The following is an 8,119-nucleotide window of genomic DNA, read 5'->3' as shown; positions in this document are numbered from 1 at the left end:
TATATATATATATTAAATTTTAGGTATTTTATATGTAAATGCATAGGAAATGTTCCTTTTAACAGTCATATTCAAGAAATTAATAATAATAATAATAGTAAATACCAATTTGACTAAAAAAATATAAAGTTTTCAATATTTCAAAGGTCGAAGTCCCGCGCTTTCCAAGGAAAGTTTGTACGAGAAATTACACGTAAATTAAGCCAAATGGAGACCAAGTCATAACCCCTTCCTTACTATAAAATACTCCGGAGCTGCACCCTCTCCTCCCCACTACTCGTCAGCTCAGCTAAATTATAAACCTCACATATACTTTCTCCCTCTCCAAGAACCTACCAATCAATATATACAACTATTAGTCCATAAGCAGTAAAGTTAGCAATCCTCATGGCTTCTACAAAAAGTAATTTCAGCCTTTCGATCTGGTCAGTTTTGATTGCCTGGTTGCTCATGGCAAGCTGTGTTCTACGGGTATCGCCGGCGGCGGAGGCGGCGAGAGTGTTGGAAGAAGAGCGAGGAATAATCACAACTAAGGCGGGATTAATATTTGAGTCGAAGCCGAAGGGGGGACCGGGGTCGGACCCTTCGAATTGTCACCATGGGCCTGGAGGTGGCAGTGGATATTGCCCACCATAAGAAAATAAACAAAATTTATGGGGGCATTATGTTTAAACACTAAAAATTGTGAGACATGCATGTAAATGCTCAGAATAGAAATAAGCTCGGGTTTACAGCCTTGTGTTTAGGTGATGCACCATCGGTTAATTCATGACGTACAAAAGTTGTTTTTATATTTTTGTAAGATTTTTTTTTGTTTAATATTATTGATAATAAAGGATGCAATTTATTTTGCGCATATACCATTGTTTTATATTTTTGAGGTTTCATGTTATACTAAAGATTTAGTTGTTATAAATGTATATAAGAAGAGAAGCTTAGGTGTATATAAAAAGAAAAGTTTTTAAGTGTTTGATACAAAAATATATAAGAATTAGGCGGTATGTATGTAAATGTAACTTATAATAAAATTTAAATTGATGTGCTAGGGCTCGTTTGAAGGAGCTTCGCCATTCAGTGAAGCTTTTTTAAAAGTCACGTCCGTAGAACAGACATTACCATCTGTACAACTTCAAAAGATGTTGTTTACCAAATGAAATTAAACCAACTTTGAAAGATGTGGTAACTGAAGAAGCACAGAATGCACAACTACTGACAGTTCATAGTTCTGTTGATGACTGAATACTGGATTAAGAAGATTTTTTTCATACAAGTTTTCATCGGGAGTTGATGTGGAATTATGTGTCAGATGAATTTGGGAAAATATATCTGGTAGAGGAGAAGTTTTGAATGTGATAGGAATTGGAGGCATTGACATTGCACTTGTAAACAAAAATAAGTGGACTATGCAAAATGTCAGACACATTCCTGAACTGAAGAAAATCTCATTTATGTTGGACAGCTTGATGAGGGTGGACATTTAGTTGTGTTCTCAGATAGCACTTGGAAGATTATTAAACGAGTACTAGTATTGGCTCGGGGTAAAAAAAAAACTAATATGTTATATATGACTACTGGTTTAATTAATAATGTTGATACTACTGTTGCAGAGAGCACAACAGAGTTGTGACATTTCAGACTTAGCCACATGAGTCAGCGAGTATGAAAGAACTTCAGTCTAGAGGCAAGTTACCATAACTGAAGTCAGTTGATCTCAACATGTGTGAGAGTTACATTATGATAAAATAGTGGAAGGCCAATTTCTTGAAAAAGTGACAGGATATCAAAGGCAAGAAAACTAGATATTGTACATATAGATGTGTGAGGACCTTCACCAACGACATCTCTTGGAGGCTCTCGTTATTTTGTCACATTCATTGATGATCATAGTAGAAAGGTATATGTTTATTTCTTGAAGCATAAATTTGATTCATTTAATGTGTTCAAGACATAAAATACTATGGTTGAGACAGAGACAAGCTTAAAGTTGAAATGTCTGAGGTCAAATAATGATGGTGAGTACATTGATGGTGGGTTCAAGTAATATTGTGTAGCTCAGGGGATCAGAATGGAGAAGACTATTTCAGGGACACCACATCGAAATGGTGTTGGAAAGTGCATGAACAAGACCGTCAATAAGCGGGCTAGAAGCATGAGATTGCATGTCGGACTAGCACCTATTTTCTATGCAGAAGCATTCAACACTGCAGTTTAGTTGATCAACAGAGGGTCATCCGTTCCACTATATTGTGAATTGCCTGAGGAGGTTTGGAGTGGGAAAGAAGTCAAATTTTCTCACCTTCGAACTTTTGGATGTCTTTCTTATGTTCTAATTAATCCTGATGCGTGAAGTACACTTGAGACTAAGTTAAAGAAGTGTTATTTCATTGGCTATGGAGACGAGACATTTGAGTATCGTTTCCGGGATAATCAGAATCGAAAAATCAAAAGCAGCAGAAATATGAATTTCAATGAGAAAGTGATGTATAAGGACAAAGCTAATACAATTTCTGAAACAACACCGCATGAATCTAAGTTGGTAAAGTTTGATGATTTACCGGAGGTCACAGTGAAGGGCATAAATGCAAGTTACAAGGAGAGTGTGTCCGGGTCACCCATTTCTATTGTTCCACAATCAGTTTTAGAGATGTGGCTAAGTCTGAAATGGGTAATTAAGGAATGGATAGAAATTCAATCCCACAATTTTCTTCTCAGAAAAGCGTCATCACATGTGGGGCCCTTCGACCCCCTCCCTCTTGCTTCCTTTTAAAAAAAAATAAAAAATAAAAATCATATACCTAAATTTATTTTCATCCTTAATCACCCATTTGTTGGTTAAGCGCTAAGAAACTTCATTAAACTAGAAATTACCCTGAAAATGTACATTCGGTGTCAATTCATTTAATTACAAAATAGCACTAATTAGTTTAACTAGAAAATATTAAATAAAAACTAGTATATTTAGTATGCCTTTAATTATACATGGTGTTTGAGTCATATCTAAATTTATTCCAATTCGCTCCAATTTATTAGGATTTTATATATCTTAAATTGAAACTTTAATATTTACTTACACAAAGCCCAAATTTTAATATGACATAAAAAATATAACTAATAATTTTTTGAAGTAATACTCATCTTTTCATTCATATTTATGTTTTGTATTATAGAAATATATTTTAACATTGAAACGCGCATTTACATACAATATACTACACATTCTTTTGTGTATTTACATATCTAACACCTAAATTTACATATTTACATACATCCTACTCAAATCATTATTGAGTATCACTATCACCTACTTCTAAAATGCAAAATGTAATTTATATTTCTCATTCAGCTCCAAATAGGGCTGTCAAAACGGCTCGTTGTTCACGAACAGCTTGTGTTTGGCTCGTTAAGAGCTCGTGTTCGGCTCGTTCGCTAAGTTAACGAACCGAACACGAACACGAACAACACGAACAAATATTTGTTCGTTCGTGTTCGACTCATTTTGGCTTGAAATACCACTAATCAATTATATATATAATTTTGATGAGTAGTACTTTTAAAAAATCTAACTGACTACAATGCTACAAAGATTTATAATCAATTAAAAGTATTAATTAAGAAACTAGAATAAAAAATATTAATTTAGATTCAAATGATAATTTAAATCTTACCACAATCCTTAACATCTTATGGCTACGTGATTAGGGTTGTCAAAACGACTATTTGTTCATGAACGGTTCGTATTCAGCTCGCTAAGCAAACGAGCCGAACACGAACACACTTTTTGAGCTCGAAATATAAAGGAGCCGAACACGAGCCCCGGCTCCAAAAAGCATAAATTTGGTTAATATTATTTCAAATGGGATAAATGGAAGAATACATTGAAATAATAAAAGTCTGAAAATGATCTGTACTATTTTTCCTTAAAAAAATAAAAAATAAAAAATCGAACTTTAAGCAATCAGACACTATTTTATTAATTATATTTAAAATAATAATAATTGATCTTCATAGATTAATAAGGGGCTTTTACATACATATAACCCAATTATATGTATTTACATATGTATCTTACGCCTAAAGTTTGGTGTTGACAGTGTATCAGATTGGTTCGAAACAAAATAAAGATCTCCATAATGTCTCCCTTGCTAAATTTTTAAATTTATTGTTAGAGTTGGAGCCCGATTCGCCTCCAGATTTCCTGCTCCTGCTCGCGTCGCGACCCCAACCCCGCTTCCCTGCTGTCGCAAAACATCTCCCGCCTCCCACTCGATCGCGGAAGGGTGCAATACCTGTTCCCGCTCCACTGTCGTGAAAGGTTGCGATATTCGTGAAACGACGCCCCCTCTCACTTCCTTTAAGTTGCGAACAGAAGAAGAGACGGTTCTCCTTCAGATTAAGCAAAGTCACGATTTTTGTGTTCTTCTTCGGGTTTCCTTGGGACAGAGGAAGAGAAGCGCAAGAAGTAAAGAAGTAGTTCCTTGCGGTGAAGTGCGGTGAAGGAAGAAGAAGATTGTTCTCCCTTGGTTTCTTCTTGGTGGCTTGTGTCAGAAGAGAAATTGATTTATATTCTTTTGTAAGTTTGTCTTTTTCCGGTATATCTCGATATAAAGAGAGAAGAATAGAGAGAGAAGAAGAGAGAGCAATGAAGTGAGATATTCCTCTTGTAAGTCGAGGTGATCGACTGATGTAAATTCCTCAAGTAGTAAAACTCTCTGCAACTCCGTGGACGTAGGCAATTTGCCGAACCATGTAAATTTATGTCTTCCACTGTGTTACTGTTTTCTGGTGTGAATTTTCTCGTTCTATTTTTCGCTTCGTCGATCGTTCTCCTGTTTGATATATATGTGTGTGTGTGTGTGTGTATATCACATCAACTGGTATCTGAGCTGTGTTTCAAATTTGAGAAAGAATGATGGCTGTAGATGAAGTGAAGATTTCAGGGATCAAGAAGTTTGATGACACAGATTTTGGTTATTGCAGAGTGCAAATAGATGATTACTTTTATGGAAAGAAATTTCATATTCCGCTATTGGGGAAAAGACATGAAAGAATGAATGAGACTGAATGAAATTTGTTGGATCGACAAGTTCTGGGGGTTATTGGATTGACCCTATCGAGATTTGTTGCACACAACGTCGTCAAAGAGAGGACGACTGGAGATCTCATGGGAGCCTTATCAGGTATGTATGAAAAGTCATCAGCGAATATCATCAGCGAATAACAAAATCAGCGAATAACAAAGTGTACTTGATGAAGAAATTATTCAACTTGAAGATGACAGAAGTTGTTTCTATTGCTTAGTACCTGAATGATTTCAATACTATCACAAATCAATTGTCGTTAGCTGAAATTGATTTTGATGATGAGATACGTGCGCTGATATTGTTGACATCGTTGCTAAATAGTTGGGAAGCATGAGGATGACAGTTAGCAGTTTTGTTGGTAAATCTAAATTAAAATGTAATGATATTCGTGATTTAATTTTGGCTGAGGAGGTGAGCCAGAAAGATTATGGCTAGATATCTGGTTTGAGTTTGACACTGAATGTTGATTTCAGAGGAGATGACATGAAAAAAACTCAAATAAATGGAGATCAAAATCAAAGTTTTGTCATCAGGCCCGCTGGAATTGTGGCAAGGCTGACCATATAAAGTGAAACTGCAGAAATCCTAAGAAGATAGAGAATAATAACTCAAATGTGATATCTGAAGTACAAGATGCACCATTGCTGACAGTTCATAGTTCTATTGACGATGAAAGTGAAGAGGAGAGTGGTTCTGGGGCACCCCATGCCGATTGTTCCACAAACAAATGGTGGAGAACCACAAAGCTATGAAGAAATTTTGCAAGATAAAACACAAAGAAAGGATTTAAAAATCATTAGATCATATATATATAAAGCCCTTAGGCAATATCATTAAATGTCAAAAGATGGAGCACAAAGAAAGGATTTAAAAATCATGTAAACGATATACTGTATAAAACATTCAAGTAAATACATATATACCAAAAAGAAAAAAATTAAAGTCAGAAAAATAACCCACCATTCAGGCTCAATAAAAGAAGAATCACACACAAGAGAGAAGAAGAAGCATAAGCATTTTTTCATAATGATTCTTAAAAATACCACCAGCATCAGCATTATTTTTAGCCCAACTACCATCCACATTAACACTTACCCAACCATAAGAAGGGGAGTGCCTGCATATTAATCTATGCCTCCTGCCCTCCCTAGATTGAAAGCTAGTAAAGGTAAATCATCGACAAGCTCTAGAATAATGAACAAAGATATAAGCCACAGTCAAAGTAGGAGAAGAGAAAGACCCCTCATATTTAATACTATTTCTGGCAACCCAAATAAACAAAAGTACCATAAGGGGAAAATAACCCAATTTTTTGTTATTGAAAATACTAGGCTTCCAAGCCAAAATCAAATTATCCACACAATTCCATAAGCTAGCACTATCACCAAAGTGCCTCCCTGTATATATATATATATATATATATATATATATAATTTTTGGTATTTGATGAGTAAATGCATAGGAAATCTTCTTTTTAGCAGTCATATTCAAGAAATTAATAATAATAATAATTGTAAATACCAATTTGACTAAAAAATACATAAACTTTTGAGTTTTTTCAATGGTTGAACTCCCGCGTTTTCCAAGGAAAGTTTGCATTAGAAATTACACGTAAATTAAGCCAAATGGAGACCAAGTCATAACCCCTCCCTTACTATAAAATACTTCGTAGCTCCACCCTCCCCTCTCCATTACTCATCAACTCAGCTAAACTATCAGCCCTCACATATACTCTCTCTCCCTCTCTGTCCAAGAACCTACCAATCAATATATACAACGATTAGTTCATAAGCAGTAAAGTTAGCAGTTCTCATGACTTCTACAAAAAGAAGTTTCAGCCTTTCGATCTGGTCAGTTTTGATTGCCTCGTTGCTGTTGGCAAGTTACGTTCTACAGGCATCACCGGCGGCGGAGGCGGCGAGAGTGTTGGAAGAAGAGCGAGGAATAATCACGACTAAGGCGGGATTAGTATTCGAGTCGAAGCCGAAGGGGGGACCGGGGTCGGACCCTTCGAATTGTCACCATGGGCCTGGAGGTGGCAGTGGAGATTGCCCACCATAAGAAAATAAACAAAATTTATGGGGGCATTATGTAAATACTAAAAATTTGTGAGGTATGCATGTAAATGCCCAAAATAATAGTAAGCTCCCGTTTGTAGCCTTGTGTTTAGGTGATGTTCCATCAGTTAATTCATAATGTACAAAAGTTGTCTTCTATTTTTGTAAGATTTTTTTGTTTTGTTTAATATTATTGATAATAAATGATGCAAGTTATTTTGCGCATATACCATTGTTTGTCCTACAATTATGCGAATAAATGCAGATTACATGATAATTTTATCAGCTGCAAGAAATCATTCATCAAAAGGCTATGACCAGTTAATTTGTAGCATAGACATCTCAGGCATCCATTACTGCAGATGCGACTATGGTGAATTTCTTGGAGTCCAACATATGATACTTCATGGGATCCCATTTACATATACATACCACACAAGTCTTATGAAATTACATGTATAACACATAAACTCAAAAAAATATTGCATCAGGAGTCCTGATGCAGTTTTACATAGGATCTGACATGTTTACAGACAGACTCACCCATGTATTAAATTGTTTGTTTTTTCCCTAAGGTGGGTCTGCGATATGCGTGACAGACACTGATTGGAGTTTTGCATGTGGCACAACCCGATTAGAGTTCTGATGCAAAAATGCAACAGGACTTCTGATGAAATAATTTTTTCATAAACTGACTTTTTACGTTTATCTCACTCAAATGTGTCATATCACATTGAAAGTATCATTATTTTAACTCAAAAAAATATAAAAGAAAAACATCTTTCCATGCATAAATATGTAAAAATTCAAGTTGTTTTAGATATGTATGTATGTAAAATTGCGTATTATGCACGTAAATCTTCCACATTTCATATATGTAATTAACCTTGTGCACTCTGTTTATAACGAAATTTGCTCCCCTTTTATAGCCATATTAGCCTCTAGTCACACACACACATATATACATATATATATATATAT

This window comes from Phalaenopsis equestris, unplaced genomic scaffold (genome assembly GCF_001263595.1).
Source record: "Phalaenopsis equestris unplaced genomic scaffold, ASM126359v1 Scaffold000531, whole genome shotgun sequence".
Classification (NCBI taxonomy): domain Eukaryota; kingdom Viridiplantae; phylum Streptophyta; class Magnoliopsida; order Asparagales; family Orchidaceae; genus Phalaenopsis; species Phalaenopsis equestris.
The sequence above is the reverse complement of the archived record's forward strand: the minus strand, read 5'-3'. Positions refer to the sequence as shown.